General features: G+C 36.1%; 1 protein-coding gene and 1 long non-coding RNA gene across 6 annotated transcripts in view; one reads left to right on the plus strand and one right to left on the minus strand.

Moving 5' to 3' along the window:
* Positions 1-21,713, minus strand: part of LOC136029228 (uncharacterized) — a 497,253-nt gene that overhangs the window by 249,770 nt on the left and 225,770 nt on the right. The window lies entirely within an intron of this gene.
* Positions 3,088-18,099, plus strand: LOC136029225 (uncharacterized). The gene is made up of 3 exons (XR_010617996.1): positions 3,088-3,222; positions 8,488-8,612; positions 17,959-18,099. It is a non-coding gene; the product is annotated as an uncharacterized LOC136029225 (long non-coding RNA).

Consider the following 21,713-nt stretch of genomic DNA (forward strand, 5'->3'; position numbering starts at 1 on the left):
ATCAAACAGTTTGTAGTAAAGAACTGTAGTAAGGAGCGACCCGGCTCAATAGTAACCGAAACTCTAAAAATGGAATTTTGATACCAATAGCTACATCAAAAGAATCGCATTTTAATGCTGATTTTAAATATATAAGTTTCATCAAGATCAGTTATACCCATCAAAAGTTACCAGCCTGAGAAAATTTGCCTCATTTCGGAAAATAGGGGAAAACTTTCCCTAAAAGTCATACAATCTTAACAAAAATCACACCATCAGCTTCAGCGTATCAGAGAACCTTATTGTAGAAGTTTCAAATTTTTTGCCAGAAGACAGATCACGGATGCGTGTTTATTTGTTTTTTTGTTTTTTTCCCAGGGGTGATCGTATCGACTGAGTGGTCCTAGAATGTCGCGAGAGGTCTCATTTTAACGGAAATTAAAAGTTCTAGTGTCCTGTTTAAGTGACAAAAAAATTGGAGGGCACCTAGGCCCCCTTCCCCGCTCATTTTTCCCCAAAAGTCACCGGATCAAAATTCTGAGATAGCCATTTTATTCACCATAGTCGAAAAACCTAATATCTATGTCTTTAGGGACGACTTACTCCCCCGCAGTCCCTGTGGGAGGGGCTGCAAGTTACAAACTTTGACCTGTGTTTACATATAGGAATGGTTACTGGGAAGTGTACAGACGTCTTCAGTTTTTTTTTTGTTTAGGGGGAGATTTGAGGGGGGTACGTGGGAGGATATTTCCATGGAGAAACTTGTCATGGGGGGAGAGAATTTTAATGAAGGGGGCGCAGGATTTTCTAGCATTATTTGAAAAAACAATGAAAAAATAAATATGAAAAGTTTTTCTACTGAAAGTAAGGAGCAGCATTAAAACTTAAAACGAACAAAAATCATTACGCATATGAGGGGTTTACCTCCTCGTTATACCTCACTCTTTACGCTAAAGTATTTTTAGTAATTTCAAGTATTTATTCTACGACCTTTGTGATTCAGAGCTCATTCTTAAGGAATTGGGACAAAATTTAAGCTTTAGGATAAAGAGCGAGGTATTGACGAGGGTTGAACCCCCTCATACACGCAATAAAAACATACGAATATAGAAGTTCGTTACGTAAATTAATTTGTAAGTTACGTATATTTTTTACCAATGAAAACGTTTGTAAAAAATTAAAAGTTCTAGTTGCTTTTTTAAGTAATCCAAAAATTAGAGGGCAACTAGGTCTCCTCCCTCACTCCTTTTTTCTCAAAATTGTCCGATTAATTGCAATTAATTAATATGCAAATTTCGTTTTAATTATTTATGTGCGGAGAGCCAAGAGATTGTATTTTTTATTGGTAACCATAAGATTTTTTTGCGTGGGATTTTTCTGATAGGGAGGAGGAGGGTTTCTGGAAAATTTTCTATTAGGAGAATATTTTGTACGGAGGGGAGGGGGCAAGACTTGTGCATAAATTCCTCTTTTCCACTTTCTTTAGCACTTCTCATCTAACCTAAAAAATAACAGAACTCAAATCAAATATTCAAATTGGAAAACCATATTTTCCGAGAGGTTTTTTTTCAGGGAAGGGTTTTACCATGGGAGAGGGGGAGGGGTTAAATTCTGAGATCCGTAGACAGTTACAGGACTAAGGGAACTTCCATTAACAAACATAAAACAGGATAAATAAATCTGGCTTTAAGTTTGTGAGATCTGATTTTCTTTGTTTTTAGGACAACAAAACAGAGTTTTTTTTATTAATCATCTTGACAGTCATTTACAGCATGACTCTAAAAAGCAAGCAATTCCAGCAAGGTTGAACATGTAGATATTTTACCTTGTGTTTTACCCAAGTCAGGACGCTGGTTAAGTTGTGCAAGAATTCAGTTATACGAGGATTTAGTTGCACGATGGTTCGTTCGCATGGTGGTTTAGTTACACGATGGCACAGTTGTACGTGGATTCAGCCGCACGGGGATTCAGTTACATGGGGTTTTAGTTAAATAAGGTTGAGTTGTACGAGGGTTGAGTTATACGAGGGCTCTTTTAAAAGGGGTTCAGTTGCATGATTGTTCAGTTGTACGAGGTTTCATTTACATGGGGTTTGGTTGCATGGGGGTTCAGCTGCACAGTGGAACAGTTGCACGGTAGCTCAGCTACGCGGTGGTTCAGTAGCAGAGTGGTTCAGTTGCAATGGCTCAGTTGTTTGGATTCAGTTATACGGTGGTTCAGTTGCAATGGAATCGAATTCCACAGTTATACAAAAATGTTATGAGTCTTTTTATTGTGAATTAAATAAAGAACAAGCTTTTTTAACTGAAAGTGAGGAGCAAATTAAACTTCAAAACAAACAGAAATTATTCCGTATATGAGCTAGGGCTAACCCTTCCTCAACCCTCATTTTTTAATGGGGAAGGGGCAGCCCCCTCATATGTGCAATAATATTTGTTCGCTTTAAGTTATAATCTTACTCCTGGGAAAAAGATTCGATAAACCCGTATCCATAATCTTTCTTCTGGCAAAAAAAAATCCCGAATTTAGTAGCTTGAAAGCTCTACTGTAGGGTCCTTTGGTACGATGAAATTAATTGTGTGATTTTAGTTAAGATCGCATGACTCTTGGGTGTGTTTTTTCCCCATTTTCAAAAATCATGCAAATTTATTTAGGCTTGTAGATTTTTAATGGGCACCATTGCGCTTAAGTAATTTTGTAGACTTAAAATCAGCATTAAGGGCAATTCGTGTGATGTATCTTTTGTTATTAAAATTCTGTTTTTTAGAGTTTTGGTTAATATTGGGCGGAGTTGCTCTTAACTTACAGTTCGTTAACGCAAACAATTAAAACAGTTTTGCAGGTATACTTAGCATAAACTAAAAAGCATTATTTTCATTGACAGTTTCAACTTAGCTCTTCAATTCTTTCAGGTTTTTTTTTTTTTTTTATTGTGAAAGACAATGAGTAGCCCCTTGGTTGACGTTGATCGTATATTGTTTTGATCTATTTTTTTTAATCAAAGCTATTAGTAAGCAGTCTCATTTCAAATCTCTAACGCCTTCTAACTACCTTGCTTGCAACGTCAACAAAACTAGTTGGTAAACAGAAGTTTTGTAGTCAAAAACCATTAATTCTTCCATATGCTCAGTTACAAGATGTTCAAGCTGGTAGCAACTTTACTATCTCTAGTGCTAGTTTGTTTCTGCAAGGTCGCTCTTGGGCAATTTGGACCTGCCGTATTATATCCAGGGCTTTCAGCAGGTATGTTGCTGTTGTATTTCCGTGTTTTTTCGACATTTGTTATAAAACCATTGCTTTTTAAAATCACTGTCAGAAAATTGACAATATAATTATTTGAGCGAGAGGTCATTCGCATGGAAACCTAACGCTTTAAAATCATGTTAAGGGGTAGTAAAATAGCAAAACAAATAGATAGATTTAGTCAAGAACAACAAGTTTAACAATGAAAGTTCTTAAGCCGAACTGGCCAGCCATGACAACAAACAACAAAGAGAGATAAAACTCAACAAAAAAACATCAAACGAAACTGCGGCCAGTATAGAGAAAAGAGATGAAAGACTAAAACAACGCGGATATTTCGCCTATATGTAAACTAGGTGCCCTCAACATAAGATAAAAAGAAAACAAATACTAAACTTAAAAACAAATAAAAACCACGACCAATAATAATAAATACAATTGTCGCTACTGATTCACGTAGGGAAAAGAAGTTATTAGAGCTACTTCAATGAGAACATCAAAGCAAATGTTGATTTCGACAGATTATACAGTATATTTAAAGTATATTTAAATATAGTCATTTCATAAAAAAAGCTTAAACAGTAATAACTTCACATAATCGAATTCCCTCACCCACAAGACTCTGTGGCTGGGAATTCACTGACAAAGAAAAAACAGGACCCTAAACAGAAAACTGACAAATTGTCACCCATTAATTAGCATTGAAATATCTACCACAGGGATACCGGCACAGCTTTTATATAGCAATAGAGCCATTAGCGCCAAGTTCAGAGCTCTGTACCGAAAGGTTTTCATGGGCAAGATAGGAGTTTTCATAACCATATTGGTATCTAAGCTGTGGATGCCGGAGACATCCATGATTAGACTCTCAATTCTTTGATCATTTTCCTGGTCCATAATATGTTTTGTTTTTTTTTTCTTGCTATTAAATCGCAAAAACGTTGGCGATTTGATAGCATTTATTTGTATTTAATCGAACAAACAAGACTAATGTTTATCTCAAGGAGTGTGGTGGCGATGTTCGGCCCCAAAGGTTTAATACAATTCCTGTGTGACACTCGATTCATTTTGTAAAGCAAATCTTATGAAAAATTTTAGACTCCAATTATGGCTGATTACTTAGTTTGATTTTTTTTTAAATAGTAGCCTGAGCCTTATATCGGATTAAACAAATTATAAATTAAAGCAAACAGTTCGTGGTAACGAACTGTAGTAAGGAACGACCTGGCTCAATAGTAACCGGAACTCTGAAAAATGGAATTTTGATATAAATAGTTACATCAAACGAATTGTATTTTCACGCTGATTCTAAACAATAAACTGAATAAATTAAATAAACTGAAGGGGAATTTTCTTCGGGAGAGATTTTCTATGGGCAAGAAAGTTTCCAGTGGGAATTTTCCAGGGGAAATCTTGCATGGAAAGGACTTTCTGGAATCCATATGTTGAATTCTTTTTATTACTCATACTTTCTCTTTGGTTGATCAATTTCACCTGTGTTTTTCTCAATTTCACAAATTTTCAGATGGAGGGAGGGGAGCAGCGGCAGGTCCGGGGATTTTTCCATGGGGGGGGAGATTTTCCACGGGAGGAACTTTCGAAGGGGGAACTATCCGCAGATTGGAGTGGAGGTCTGGAATAATTTTTAAAAGCGATCAGAAATTAAGCAAAAAAGTAGTTTTTTAAAATGAAAACAGAAAAAATTTTCAGGGGGAATTGTCTGATGAAAGTTTTTTGGGGAGATTTTTAGCGAGGGCATTTTTCCGGAAGGAATTTTTCATGGGAAGGGAAGTTTTACATGAAAAGAATTTTCCATAAGGGAATGGTCTGCTGGAGGGACGCGGATTTCTCCAGGGGAAATTTTCCATCGAGGGGGTATGCAGATTTTCCGGCATGATTTGAAAAATGGTCAGACATTAAATAAAAAAAAAGTCTTTTCCTAATAAAAGTAAGGAACAACATTAAAACTTAAAACGAACAGAAATTATTTCGGGTACAAGGGGGCTGCCCCCTCCTCAATTCGTTATTCTTTGCACTAAAATCTGACTTCTATTAGTCTTCGTTATATTAGTTCAATTGCAAGGGGTTTAGTTACATGATGGTTCAGTTTCAATGGAGCCCTGCGAAATTACACAAAATGACGAATGAGCACGAGTAGCTATAGCAAAAGATATTGAAAAAATCCGAGGCATTGATGAACAAAGATACAGCACGACAAAATTTGAGGCTAGAAACATGTGACATCAATTATGGTTAATCGAATAATAAATTAATGCGGATGAACATTACAATGGAACGAAGGGACGCGTTGTTTTAGGTTCAGCACAACGAACCACGAAACTTGAGACAACGTGAATCACAATGAATCGCAAACTAAAAGGATGCAAAAGTAAATCTGCGGTTAGAAGACAAGAGACAACGAGAGTCACAATGTGTCACTAACAAAAATGATGCGAAATAAAATCTGTAGTTGTAGCCGTGTGGCAGCGAGCTTCATTAATGAAATAGGAAGCATTCGCAAAGTAATTGAAATTATAGTGAAATGAAAGAACGCGTTTATTTTGGGTTCATTAGAACGAGCGATAAATGAAACTCATGCACAGTGAAATCTGTGGTTAGAAGACAAGCGGCAGCAAGAATCACATCAAATCGCAAACAAAAGCGACGTGAAACGGAGTGTATGGCTGATTCATGCTGTTGTGAACTTAGAAATAACACGACAACGAGCATGATCAATCGAATCGGAAGCATTTAAAAAGCAGTCAAAACTACAATGGAATGAAGAAACGCGTTATTTTAGCGCCATTCAAACGAATTAAGCAAAATCAGTGCAGAGACTGTCGATGGCCTCACAGGAGAATACGAATCATACAAAAGCTGTGATTCTGCAAAGAATAAATAGGAAGGAAAAATTAAATTCATGCCAGAATTTCCAAATTAAATTGAAATTACTGATTTGCCACCCCGTGACCTAAAACTAAAGAATAATATGATTATTATGCTAAAATCAGTGGACAGGCCCTTTCCTCCGAAATTTTTTCGCACAAGAACTGAAAGATGCTGTTGCGGTATTTTTGACTTATTCCTTGCCGATCAGAGCGAAATTGATGATGCATGATACCTGTAAGGTAAAAAAAAATACCTACATTGTCTTCATGTTTGACTGATTTTGTTCTACTTTGTTCGTTCATAGTGATTCTCGTCTCTTCCTTTGAGAATATTGGGCCTTCGATCCTCAGTCAAACCCAAAGAGTCATGATTCTGCAGTTGTAATTAGCCTCTTCAGGAATTGTGTGTCCATTTCACGTCAGGGTTGTCTTACTCGTCTAACACAATTTTTAGAGCATGAATAATAAGCTGTCTGTGATAATGAACTGTAAGTAAGGAGTGACTTGGCTCAACAGTATTCGAAAATATAAAAAAAAGGAATTTTGATATCAGTTGATACATCATAAGAAAGAGCTTAATATAGTGATTCCAAATAAGTCACGCGCTGGAGAAAGTTTGCCTGATTTTCGGAAAAAGGCAAACGCCCCATAAAAGTCAAGGAATCTTAATGAAAATAACACCATCAGATTCAGTCTATCAGAAAACTCTACTTTATAAGTTTCAAGTTCTTATATAAAAAAATGGCTTACCTTAAACCTTAGTTCTTCCAGTGCCTCCGGAGGCACACAAGGCGTCAGTGAGTAGCCTCTACTCTGCCCTCATGTGAGCCGCTGCATGTATGTCTTCCCACTTTGGAATGAAACTAGTTTGGAGGGGTTTTATTTCACGTTCATACGTCCTATGGGGCGTGTTCTTTGGTCTTTCTTGGCGACGGGTTTCAAAAGCTTTTTCTAAGCATTCATAAGGTTAAGAAGTAGATTCACTAGTTTTAAAGTAAAAGCTTCTCTAAATGTGTTTCCCATTTTCCAGTCATTTTCATCCTCGAGACAGTACACAGAGTTTGCTACTCAACAGTTTTTCCCTTTCCGCTGATATATATCACAACTTCTTTCAACATTTATTGAAGACACATCAAGTCCCCATCTAAAGGCAATACTATTCTTCCTGAGCCGTGGTGCCACTGGTCTTAAGACTTTCAATTATGGTATTTAAAAAAGTGTATTTGCACTGAATAAGGTATTAGTTAGTGTTTGCACCAAACCAGGAATAGCTGCAGAGTTGTGGCTAACAATAGAATTGTGAGTTGTGAATTTTTTCACTTATTATTCTAAGAAATTTTTTTACAGTGAGCCCAAGGAACTGTTGCATATTTCATCAACCTTTAGGTTCCAATCTAACTTCAATCTCACGCTGGTTCCTGCTTGCTTGCCTGCTTCAATAGAAATTTCTACTTGAAAGTAGAAAGACAGCTTGAATAAGCAAAAACTTGGCTGTGCAACTTCTCTATTCTGCTCTGCGGCTATAAAAACTTTATTTCAACTAACACAGTGTAGGCACTGACTCAAGAACGAGCACAATCCATTTTGGTCCTAAACGCGAGTTATACACAGCTTTCTGAAACAATTTTTCTGTGCATCTAGCTCTTCGCAAGGGGTGGCAGCCCACTTGCAAACATTTTGTACAACAGTGGTACATGGTGTGGCAGACATGGCACAACGAAGTGACACGGCTTGACAAAAAAGGAGCGGTGTGATGGAAAGTAATATGTCGTGTCTCGGTGGGGCTTCTTAAAAATTAATACATTGTTAACATAAGTTGGTGCTCTTGTGATGAATGGATGCAGAAAATGGATTAATTTAAGAAAGACTCGATTCTCGTCAACCACTTTGTTATACCAAACTGTAATATAACGCGTGCCAATATTACACAAAACTCTAAAAAATCAAAAATTGCAGAGAATGCACAGGTTTTATGGAGTTGAAAATCTGAATGTCATATTGAAAGTATTCCCCACTTCGTAAAATGTGATGCTACTCTGAATAAAACTATCCTACCTCGAAAAAGACTGTGATTGATACTATCCAATGACCTAAATCGCCACATTTTGGGAGAGCCATTTGAAGTTTGGAATAGCCAATACTCATTTCCGAACATAGAATATTCTGAATCGGATCATTTATCGAGGTATGGCAATTTTCTTTTAGTTTTACGATGCATGGTTAAGCTTTGCACAAGACACAACTTTCGGCAGAGCCTTTGCAGAACCAAAGGCTACTCAATTTCAAATAAATATCCTAGAACTTAAAATCAGCCCAGTTTATTAGGAAAGTAATCTTGACCTTGATGATTAGAATTGTTTTATTCCTTTCTTCACAGGTGATGGCATTAACTGTCATACTTTTTGTCAGGACAATGTTAATTCATATGCTGGTAGGCGTGATGTATGCCTCGCAACATGCACGTTTAAAGATATTCAAAAACGACAGCTAGACAACTTCTACGTATGTATAAATTATTTATTTTCCTTTTACGTATGCTTTTTGTCATGTTTTTGAATTTGTTTTTAGGCTCCTGGTACTAGCTTCGTATATCAGCCAACATAAAAGCATTGTAGTATAAAAATAACCTACACCGACAGGAAATCTGAACATGGTTAAGAGATAATAGAATTTCAATATTTGCCTACCCCTCCCCTTTTATTATTCTGAGCGCACTACGGTGGTTCAATTAGTTTAATTCTTTTTTAATCTCTCAAACATTTTTCAAAATATTGGAAGCTTTTTTATATTTCTGATTTCCGTTGTCTCACTTCTTAATTGTAGAGACGTTTGAAATTAAAGATGTTAAATACTAAAATTGTTTTTCAAAAAGTCCCTTCAATTCTTTTGGTCCTTATGGGATCAACAAGTCTGTCTTACAAAATAACCTATGACACAGCCCCATTACTTATCCTTAGAGTTTCACGAGACGTAAGTGACGTCAGAGGTTAGTGGAATTATTACTTGAAAACGGTCTGGATTAATTGTCCGACAAGTTACACTAGCTAAACTGGAAAATGCAGGATGACTGAGAATAAGTGACGTCGTGTATTAACAAGATCTTAATCTTTTCAAAAATGGAAAAAATAAGTCGAATTATGTGTATTCTAAGGCCCCACTGGCTTTACGTGACGTTTGACAAAAAAGAAAATTAATATAATAAAATAACTGAGAAAACGAGAGTAATATCAGCCAGTGGATTGAAAAGAAGCAAAAAGGACAAAAGCAGATGTTTCGGCAAAGACCTCCACCAAGCGGTGGAGGTCTTTGCGCGGACTTCCGCCAACTTCTGAAGTTTCAAACAAAGCAGATGAGACGCTGAATCAAACAAACAAAAAACAAAGCCAGAATAAATGAAAGACCATTCACCAATTAAATTGGGGTAGAATTATCTGCCTAGCGATTGACTTTAGTTTTTGTTAATAGTACAGTCAGATGATCCTGGTTTAAGCCGAGGAAAAATATTATTTGAATTTTCTAATATTTTGTTGTAAATTGGCTTTATAGGAATATTCTCAGTATCTCTATTTAAAGCAAGGTCTATTTTAAGCTCTGTTTTAATTTCAATTGCAACCCTCAAAGATTATGGTAAACCATTTGGTGTGGATATCAAAGTCACCTCGTCAAAAATAACAATCTGATCTGGATTTTCAAAAATGTCGAGGGACAAGGCAGAATAAAAATCATCATCTTTTTTCGTCATCATCATCATTGGTAGGACGGGTCCTACCAATATAAAATTTGCCACAAAACAAGAGACTCTGTAACACCACTACCAGCTAGGCTATAGAATCAGTTTTATTCTGTCCAAAATTGAAAAAAAGTTCAACCTTAAGTTCATTTTTGAAAAAGACTTAGAGATCATGTTTGTTTAAATTTTTTCCGAGCTTATCGCTGAGTCTTGAGATGTAAAGTGAGAGGTTGAGAGGTAAAGTGATAAAGGCTTTTTTTTCAATTGCCAAAATCACTAAAAAAAAGGGGACACGGGTTTATTATTTTTTGGATAATCTTTGATCTATGATATTCTTAGTAAGTTTAATAGGGTAAAAATTACAGAACAAAAACATTTTTAAAGTAATTTAATCCAGATGCTTCATGATTGTGTGAATAGAGTTTTAGATCTTTGTCGACTAAAGCGATTACCGCTCCTGTTTTCGCAGAAAGAGGTTGGTTTGACGGGAATGACAAATAACAATCATTTTGGGTCGGTTTTCTTTAGATAGAAAATTCAAGATTAGGAGTTTTTTTTTAAGAATTAAAATATCTAAAAAAGGGAGCAGGTGGTCTCATCTGTTCTGTCTGAGCTTACTTTAGAAGGGTAGTTCTTTCTTTTCTTTTCTTATCACTGAAGACGGTTTGGCGGAGGTCCTTGCCAAAAATGTCTGCTTTTGTCTCAAATTGAATTTTTAAAAAAAAAGGCAAAACAAGAAAAAGGGAACCAGAAAAAAATATTAGGGCCCCCCACCCCCTGGATCGGCCAATACTTTATAATACTCTCGTTTTCTCGGTTATTTAATTACATTATTTTTTTCTTGTTTGACATAAGTATTTTAAATTATAGATATTCCGTTTAAGTTGACAAGTTTCCAGATAAGTATTTTTTGTCAACTTTTACGGATTACATCCGGGGAAATTAATACTAAGGGGATAAAAGATGCTCGAATGCACTTTGGTGACCAATTTGTACTTCAATATCTTCTGTAATGTGAAAGTTGTAAGTAGATTAATGTTGATTCAAAAGCAATGTTTGTAATTAATATCTCAATATATAAAACAGGTGCTAAGGTAGGTATTTTTAAAACATTTTGAAATACATAATATGGTTGCGGCAATACCAGCAATCTAGAAAAGAGCGAGCTACGACCCATCGTAACCGAAAGCTGGAAAAATCATTTTCTAAGGTAGTTTCTAGCGAGTAAAATTTGGGTAATATCGATGATTGGGATATAAAAATTCATTATTCAGGTTCACCACAATAATAATTTGTATATGGAAAACATTTTGGTGAATTTTAAAAAGAGGGCCTAAAATCCCCTCAAATGTGACCGTCAAAATTTCCTTTTTAACATCCCGTCCAGCTTTTTCAGTTTCAAGGTTTCCCGCCGAAGTCACTAGTGTCACTAGTGTCAACACAAATCTTTTGATGCATATCCTAGGAGCACCTCGCTCTTTACGCTGAAGTTATTTTTTTATTGTTTTACAAAGTAGAGTTGTGACAAAAAGTCAAACTTTAGCGTAAACAGCGGGGCGTTGAGGAGGGGACAACACCTTTCATATACGGAATCGTTTTAAGTTTTAATATCGTTCCTTACTTGCAGTTAAAAAAAACTTATTTTTTTTAAATTTAACACCTTATTTAAAGCAGGGACAAGCGCTATTAAACGATAACGCTCATGAGCCTTTGGGTTTCCTCCTTTAAAAAGTGTATAGACAATGACGTCTTCCAAACACTTGGCCATTGCAATGAAGTTAACACCTTATTACAAAGAAGAACAATTATCGGCATAAAAATGGAAAGAAATAAATAAATTTATTGATATACCATCAACACCTGCAGCAGTACCACCTTTTAAATTCTTAAAAACCAACTTAGTCTCTTGGTCATTCACATCGTCCACTAAATCATAATTGCGTTCCCTCATAGGATAAATCACTGTCTCTAGGATGTGCGCTACCTCCTGAAGATCTACACAATCACCTTCCAAATTTTTTAGGCAGTCAGGCCATGAACCAGCTTCCAGAACAACCTGGGTATTAACTTTTTCCTTTCCACTATCATTCCTTATATAGCCCCAAAACTTCTTAGAATCCATTTTTCTAAAATCATCAGCATGTCCAGTTTATTCTTATTCTCATTCTCTTTCTTCCTTTTTATTAAACTATTATATTTTCTTCTTTTATCTTTATATTTAGCCAATCTCAAACTTTGATCTTCCGTGCTTTCACATTCATTCAAACAATTCAATAAATATCTACTTCTCCTTTCATTAACTTGTAATCCAAATCAAAATACCGCCCCTTCTTTCTTACTTTTTTTTTGTCAGGCCACACGATTCGGCGCAACTGTCAATTATTTCATTTAAATGCATAATTACACCATGCGCGTCTTTTTCATTGTCTTCTAACGCTTTCAGCTTTCTTTTTACATGTGACTCGAAAAGCTCTCTTTTGAATGCCTCAGTTTCTTTATCTGTTAAATCATTTTAATTCGTTTTCTTAAATCTACTTTTCTATACTCCAAATTATAGAAATTTCTTACTCGCGGACCACAATCTTGAAACTCCCAACCTTCACCTCTAACTTAATAGCTCTATGATCAGATCCAACTAAATCTAATACTCCCCTATTAATTTATTCAGGTACAAATTGTGTATTAATTAGCGCATAATCTACAGCATTTGGAGTTGGACCCAAAAGGCAAGTAAACTAGCCCCTACCCTTATCATTTCCGAACCTACCATTCGCAATCATCAGACCTTGTTCCTCACAAAACGCCAGAAGCCTTCTTCTCCATACATTTGTTTTTCTTTGTTCATCCTTGTTGCTCCGTGGTATTCTACAACAAATTGGGATAAAATCACCTAAATCATCAGCCTCAGCCTCCATGCCGGTATAAGCATTAAAATCCCCCATCAACACGCACTCGATATCTCTATTACTTTCTTGTATTAACGATAATTTTTCTTCTAGATTTCCTAAGTATTTTCTCGATTATACAAACTATGCTGTAGAGGTATATACAGTAACACTACACCCAAAATTAATTGCTCCCCATATTTAAAACAAATATACAGCCAAAGCAAGTTTTCAGATCTACTATTAATTCTCTCACAAACTTCAATAGCAGATGCTTCAATCAAAACCAAAATACAACCATAATGTCTATTATTTCTTGATACATTACACACGATCTGTTCTATCAAATACCTGGGTAGAGGTTATATAGGAGAATTAAATTTAAAAAACTAGCTTTTTAACTGAAAGTAAGGAGCGACATTAAAACTTAAAACGAACAGAAATTACTCCATGTATGAAAGGGGCTGTTCCCTTCTCAACGCCCCGCTCTTTACGCTAAAGTTTGACTCTTTCTCTCAGTTCTATTTTATTAAACAGTAAAAAAATAGTAAAAATATTTTCTAGCATTACTATTAAAAAAAAAACAATGAAAAAAAACATGAAAAAGTTCTTCCTTCATTGAATTTCTTCAAGAAGAAAATTCTTCGTTGAATTTCTCTTCTCCCATGGCATATTCCTCCAAGGAAATATCCTCCCACGCAGCCCTCTCCCCTCCCCCCAAACCAAAAATAATCCCCCTGAAAACGTCTGTACACTTCCCAATAGCCATTACTGTATGTAAAAACTGTTCAAAATTTGTAACTTGCCGCCCCTCCTCTGGGGACTGTGGGGGGAAGAACAAATGGGGGATGAACATATGCTGAACAAAATGGCTATCTCAAAATTTTGATCCATTGACTTTGGGAAACAATGAGCGTGGGAGGGTGCCTAGGTGCCCTCCAATTTTTTGTCACTTAATAAGGGCACTAGAACTCTTCATTTCCGTTAGAATGAGCCCTCGTGCGATATTCTAGGATCAATTGGTCGATACGATGACCCCTGAAAAAAAAATAATAAACACGCACCCGTGATCGGTCTTCTGGCAAAAAAATACGAAGTCCTACATTTTTGTAGATAGGAGCTTGAAACTTCGCAATAGGGTTCTCTGATACGCTGAATGCGATGGTGTGATTTTCGTTAAGATTCTATGACTTTTAGGGGGTGTTTCCCTCTATTTTCCATAATCTGGCAAATTTTCTCAGGCTCGTAACTTTTGATGACATGGACTAAATTTGATGAAACTTGTATATTTAAAATCAGCATGAAAATTCGATTCTCTTAATTGTATCTTTTAGTATCAAAATTCGTTTTTTAGAGTTTCGTTTACCATATAGCCGGGTCGCTCCCTTACTACCACGAACTGTTTGATAACTATTCCATATTTCAATAAGCGAAATCACATCAAACGAAAATAAATCGTCATATAAATAAGTCAGCTTATCACGTAATCCTTGTATGTTCCATGAAATTAGACTCAGTATATAGCCCTCCATTTTCTATGTGTTTACGCCTTCTGTCAGTACGTTAATATCACTAGCCTTTGGTTGGAGTTGCTAGTTACTAGTCTTATTCGGGGAAAAGGCAAAATGATAATACTCACGACTTTGGTTATCCGTTAACACACCTCGGTGTCTATTGTCATAAAATCACGCGAAAAACCGTCACGATGTCTTTCGTTAAACTTCTTTCTTGGCGAATGGCTTCTTTTGGGTGCCACTTTACGAGCACCTGGTCGATGCAGTTTATTAAGGCTGGCAATAGTACTAGCAGGTCTTTTAGCTGTCGATACTGCCTGAGTAGTGCTGGTTGATGGTACCAATGTCTCAGCAACACTGTCACTGGCACCACTATCAAGCCTCATCAGAATATTATTGGGATCATTTGGGAGCCTAGCACCAAGGGGTGGAGCAGGATTTTGAACTGGCTTCAAATTACGCTTAATTTCGACAAGGGAATATCCATTGTAACTGAATAATCGGCCTTAGATAAACAGTTTGTCACCTCGTAACTTTGCATCACGGTCGTTATTTTGGGCAAGAGTCAACATTTTGTTTCTTAAAATATAGTCTCTGATTTCAACCGAGTTTAGCTTTACTACTACCGGCCCTGATTTCAATCTAAAAATGTCACGTGTATCACCTCGATTTTTTTCGAGAGACGACATAGTATGGTTTAATAATCCCGTTATTTCTTGCTTCAAAGTATAATCGCCGAAGTGTTTAGGAGTATAATTATAGATCATTAAATTCTGCTCTAAAGTTCTTTTCTGCTCTGCTTCAAGCTGGTTGGCTCGTTCACAAGAGACTGCTAGGTTAGATTTCACATTTTCCAGCTCTCTTTTAATTTCTTCATTTGTCTTAGCATTGTTAGATAACTGGGTAATAATGCTACTTAACAGTGCTTGTATGGCATTAATGCTATCCGAAACTTCAGGAATCGTATTAGCTTTCCGCGAAAGCGCCGGTAATAAATCCAGCCTAAAATTAATTTCTCGCAAAGACTGGGCGCTTAGCATTTTCTCGGCCTCTCGTGCTTGGTCAGCCATTTACACCCTTAGAAACTTATCAATTTACAAAATATAGACCTTTACGCCTCCTTAATTTGATCCAGTATCGTTACCTAGCACTAAGACTATTTTTTCACCATTCGAAAAAAAATCACAATATTGGCAAAAAGCCACAGAGGTGAATAACGATACTTCAATCTTGGCTTAACTAGTTTGTTACACAAGCTGTCTAAATTTAAGCATGGATTTTATCCGAAAAAATGAGAAAGTTTTTAGTTTTAAACTCCTTGAACTCTGAATGAAAACTGATATGTTCCAGCACACGGCACTAGTGATACATTGACACTTTTATTTCGTTTAATCAGTTTCAATAGAGGTTATACGTCATTACTCCGTGTTGAAAGGGTTTTGAAATGAAAGTGGTAAGAGTGGTAGAAACATTAATTGTTTCTAGGCAAAGTTAGCATAATTACCGCTTTGTTTACATTTTTATTATTATTTATAGTTAACGCTTAAGCGGCTCAGCGCCAGTGAAAGAGGCGAATCAAAGTTTTTTAACAGCTAAAAGCCTGCCTTAATTGGTATTGTTGCTAGTCTTAATTGACAAACAACAGTATTAAGGATCCCCTATTTTGGGGCAATAATGTTAATAAGGCAAATATCACTAATAAAGCTCGAACAGATCACCGTTCTATTTTTATTACTAGATTTCAGCTATCACTGTAACCATAATTTATCTCAGATTTGAAGCGATTCACGTTTACGGGCCTTATCTTTTCCAATTGTCTTGCGGGGAGAGGAGAGACAATAAGGAGGAAAATAACCAAGAAAAAAATATAAATTAAAAGAGAGGCAATAGGAATGCTAAGAAGAGTTGAACAGTACTATGAATTCCTCCAATCATCTCGTACATAAATTAAGACAAGCCGGGATCTTTTCTCCGTATTATGACTCTTGTTGCACTATTCATGGTGAGGTTCAACCTAAACTTAAATATTGAAATTAAAATTAAAAATTTAAGGCAAATTGGTGAATTGCTAATATTGGCAACATAAAATGCAGTCCTAGTAGCAAAATAAGATTGTACCCGTTTTGATAACCACCGGGGGTGTATGTGCGTGCTAAATTTTTTCTTGAACCTTGAACCATAGAGCTAAAAGCTCATATGGCACTTGTGACGAGGTCAGAAGAGCCAAGAGCTCATAAGGTATGAGCTCTAGCAAAATTCTAAGAATCAATACATTGCTTTGAAAGGAAAATCAGAGGCTTAATGCCGGTCGGAGAGATAAGAGCCTTGAGTCACGAGGTCCTTCCAAACATCAAATTTCATTAAGATCCGATCACTCCTTCGTAAGTTAAAAATACCTCATTTTTTCTAATTTTTCAGAATTAACCCTCCCTCCCACAAAGAGCGTGGATCCGTTCCAGTTATGTCAATCACGTATCTAGGACTTGTAATTATTTTTCCTACCAGGTTACATCCCAATCCCACCACTCTAAGCATTTTCCAAGATTTTAGGTTCTCCCCCTCCGACACCCCCCAACGTCAGCGGATCCAGTCGGGATTTAAAATAACAGCTCTGACACACGATATCCTTCCAAACATCTAATTTCATTAAGATCCCATCACCCGTTCGTAAGCTGAAGTTTCAATGGTGCTTCTTACTTTAAGTGAAAAAAAAAATCTTTTATTTAATTCCTGATTGTTTTTCAAACGACTCTTCCTTGGAAATCTTCCCAGCGGAAAATTTCTCCATGAAAAAATCCTACCACATAAAATCCCCCCTCTTCTCAAAAAATACCTCCGGACAATCCTGTCCTCGCAGAAAATTCTCCCAGGAATTTCGTGCGGACAATTCCCTCTGGAAGATGGTCCATTTGACTTTCATTCAACTTTTCATTCAAGACTTTTATTTGAAGTTTCTGTGTTAATTTCTGATTGTTTTTCAATTCACGCTTGAAATCCTTACCCTCCTTGGAAAAACTTCCCGGGACTCCCCCCTATGGAAAGTTTTTCCCCGAAGAAAATTCCCTCAGAGGGGAGGGGGGGGGTTCCCGCGGAAAATCTACTCCCATGGAGTATCTCAATACAATACAAAATTGTACTTTTTTTCCCTACACTAAATTTACTTAAGCTAGAATACCATCCATCCCTATTTCTACCGATCTGGGCATTGAAATCCTCTAATAAAATACCATATTTCTGCTAGGGATCCTATCTATTGCTCCTGTAGCCTTACGTAAAATTCATGAGTCAGTACTATCTGCATTAGTTAATTCTACAAGGGCATGTCCTATTATGACTGATACCCTTGCACTTTTATTCCTAAAATGAGCAAGTAACATTATATTATTAAGCTTTCTTATTCATCATGAGCTCTACTCCGTGCCTATGCACTCCATCCGTCCTGACTGACTAAATAAATTCTATATTATCTGATTTCATGTTTCCTATCCCTGGAATATGAATTTCTTTTTCTTTCCGTCTACATGATTCTCATACAGGAAAAAGACTATAAGCAGTGGAATTGTTCGCAACACAACTAGAAGACTATGTCTACAAATTTTGACAAATTTTCTCACTATTCAACCAAATGTGATAGAACTACTACGAATAAACTTAAATTTGTGTTTTTCATTCCAAATTCGGCTAAGATAGTCTAAATAGTTTTTTTTTTCTCATTTCAGATCTCATATCAAGTATAACTCCAGCCAACAGCGGTGAGTTAAAAGCACGGCTTCATTCATTGGCTTGGACACGAAATTTATTTATTATATAGTGCTTAGCTGTGTAAAACAGTTCTTTCAATAAAACAGCCTTCTAGTTTTCTTCTGTAAATCATCTAGGAATTATTAGGTTTCAGCCGCAAACATTTTTCTTGATTTTTTTTTTAAAGTTAGAGGTGTATGCTAAACATTTAACAGATCTTACTTCAAAGATCATGTACGATCCCAATGGGTAGGCACATATCCCACTCTTATAGAAGGAGGGGGGTTCACCTACACAAAAAACTGTTTTTAAGCCGACTGTTTTTCCATTTCTCCAATACGTGACGGTTGTGAGGCTTCGGAACAATCTAAAGGGAAGTAATTCGCCCCCTCAACATCTAGGAAGAGTACTTAGTGAAAAATAAAATTGTAAATTTATAAGCTTGTAAGTTTGATTTAAAGAAAATCTGCTTAAACAGCTTTAAGGATATGACTAAAACAAAAGCAACAGATTTTTCACGAAAAAATTAAGAGCAAATAACAATGACATAAATTAGCTTATCAAACAGTTTGTGGTAACGAACTTGAGTAAGGAGCGATCCGGCTCAATAGTAACCAAAATTTTGATACCAGTAGTTACATCAAAAGAATCGCATTTTAATGCTGATTTTAAATATATAAGTTTCATCAAGATCAGTTATACCCGTCAAAAGTTGCGAGCCTGAGAAAATTTGCTTCATTTCGGAAAATAGGGTGAAATACCCTCTTAAAAGTCATAAAATCTTAACGAAAATCACACCATCAGATTCAGCGTATCAGAGAACCTTATTGTAGAAGTTTCAAGCTCCTATCTACAAAAATGTGGAATTTCGCATTTTTTTTGCCAGAAGACAGATCACGGATGCGTGTTTATTTGTTTTTTTTTTTTTTTCCCCAGGGGTGATCGTATCGACTGAGTAGATCTAGAATGTCGTGAGAGGGCTCATTTTAACGGAACTTAAAAGTTCTAGTGCCCTTTTTAAGTGACCAAAAAATTGGAGGGCACCTAGGCCCCCTCCCACGCTCATTTTTTCCCAAAAGTCACCGGATCAAAATTCTGAGATAGCCATTTTATTCACCATAGTTGAAAAAACTAATAACTATGTCTGGAAGGACGACTTACTCCCCCACAGTCCCCGTGGGAGGGGCTGCAAGTTACAAACTTTGACCTGTGTTTACATATAGTAATGGTTACTGGGAAGTGTACAGCCGTTTTCAGGGGAATTTTTTGTTTGTTTAGGGAGAGATTTGAGGGAGGGGGATTACATGGGAGGATATTTCCATGGAAAAACTTGTCATAGGGGAAGAGAATTTCAATGAAGGGGTCGCTATATTTTCTAGCATTATTTGAAAAAAAACAATGAAAAAATAAATTTGAAAAGTTTTTTCTACTGAAAGTAAGGAGCAGCATTAAAACTTAAAACGAACAAAAATTATTACGCATATGAGGGGTTTACCTCCTCGTTACGTTACGTAAATTAATTCGTAAGTTACGTATATTTTTACCAATGAAAACGCTTGTACAAAATTAAAAGTTCTACAAGATCTAGATGCTTTTTCAAGTAATCAAAAAATTGGAGGGCAACTAGGCCTCCTCCCTCGCTCCTTTTTTCTCAAGATCTTCCGATTAATTGCAATTAGTTAATATGCAAATTTCGTTTTAATTATTCATGTGCGGAGAGCCAAGATCAAAACATGTATTAATTCAAAAACGTCCAGAATCTAAATAAAAAAAAAGTCTTTTTAAATGAAAGTAAGGAGCAACATTAAAACTTAAAACGAACAGAAATTACTCCGTATATGAAAGGGGCTTTTCCTCCTCAACGTCCCGCTCTTTAAGCTAATGTAAAGAGCTTTCTGTATACGGAGTAATTTCTGTTCGTTTTAAGTTTTAATGTTGCTCCTTACTTTCATTTAAAAGAACTTGTTTTTTTTATTTATATCAAACATGAACCGAATAAAAATTACAAAGAATAATAAAACCAAACTTTAAACGAACGAACACCCAAATATGCATGGTATACTTTGATTTCAGTGAAGCACAAATTATACTCCAGGCCTCTGGGTGAGTTGGGATGAGCGGCAAGCCCACATATATCGGTGGCATATTTAGTCCGTTTTAAGTTTCAATTCGCTGTTGATCGTAATTTCGGTCCTTCAGGCTAATTTTTTTATTCATGACAACTTCTTTTCATTGTAAGTTTGACCCCCTAGTAAGCAAATTTGTGTTTATTTTGTGTTCGAGATTGGCTATTCACATTTTATGAGAAAACTATAGTTTTAGTTTAACCTCTCTTCACTTCTTCATTAACACAATGCCTGTATGGATTAACACTAATAATGTTGGCCAATGAGCTTTACTAATAGTCGTATTTACTGTTAATTAATAGAAGAAGTATGGCATTGGAGTTGTCGCGAGAACAGTTGCAACAATAGTAGTTGTACTCAAAGCAGTCAAGTAAAAGTAGCCGTCCAGGAGTTCAGGATCCATTTATCGAAGGGTCTTAAATTATTGGATGATTCTACCCCCCTTCCAAAAGAAGGCAAGTACTTATTTTATCAGTGTTTAATCTCGTACCTGCATCAAAAACTGAAAAATTCCTTGGTCTACACACCAAGGGTGCCTAAGTAGTGTACAGCCCCACCAGCTTTGTTAAATATGGTAATGTTGCCCCTCTTTGAATTTCAATTCTTCACGAATTATCACGAATTCTTCACGAAATGGCTTTAAGTGATAGAACAAGTGCCATAAACCAAAGAGCGATAGACATGAATTTAGATAGTATACTCTACGTTTTCAGCCACCTGATTTTTTCTTTTGTCTAGATAACTTTGGTCTATGTTATCAGTCTTTTATAACCGCGTCTTGTCCTAAATATTATTAGTGAATGATGCCATAGTAACCCTACCTTTAAAGGTCGCTGTAAAAACCTGTTGATGAAATGGTAGGTTGCTTTAAAGATTTTTACAAATTGCAGTATGACGGTTCTAGAACAACACATAGATGCACAAAACATGCAGCATACATTTTCCTAATGGCTTCCAAGAATTTTGTAGCCTATTTTTTGCAAGGTGAATATTAAACACAGAAGCATTATAATGAAAAAAGAAAGACATATATATAACTATTTGAGGGCGTGAGAGGGAAAAGGGGGTCCATGAGTGGGAGCCTAGTTGCCCCCCAATCTTTTTGTTCAATTAAAAAGGGAGCTAGAACTTTTAATTTCCGTTCAAATGATCCCTCTCCCAAATTTCTAGGACCTTTGGTTTTGTACGATCATTCCTGGGAAAAATGAAAAAAAAAGCAACAAATAAACACACATCTGTGGTCTATCTTCTGAAAAAAAAAACAATTTGCACATTTCTGAAGATGGGAGCTCTAAACCTTTGACGGTAGGGTCCTCTGATAAATAAAAATCCCAGATCAAACTTAAAAATCCCAAATCATGAGTTTCAGACAACACACAGCTAAGAAAGGCTAAGAAACCTAACTCAATAAGGTCTGAAATAGCAAAGCAAACATCCCAAATAATAAGTTCCACACAATAACATCTGCAAAAGCCTAAGAAACCTAGTTCAGAAAATCTCAAATTAGCAAACTAAACATCCAAAATTGTAAGTTTCAGGCAGACCATTAAAGGCCCTGAAACCTAGCTAAGAAATATCTAAAACAACAAATTATCAAACTATAAACT

The sequence above is a fragment of the Artemia franciscana genome, chromosome 7 (genome assembly GCF_032884065.1).
Source record: "Artemia franciscana chromosome 7, ASM3288406v1, whole genome shotgun sequence".
Lineage (NCBI taxonomy): Eukaryota > Metazoa > Arthropoda > Branchiopoda > Anostraca > Artemiidae > Artemia > Artemia franciscana.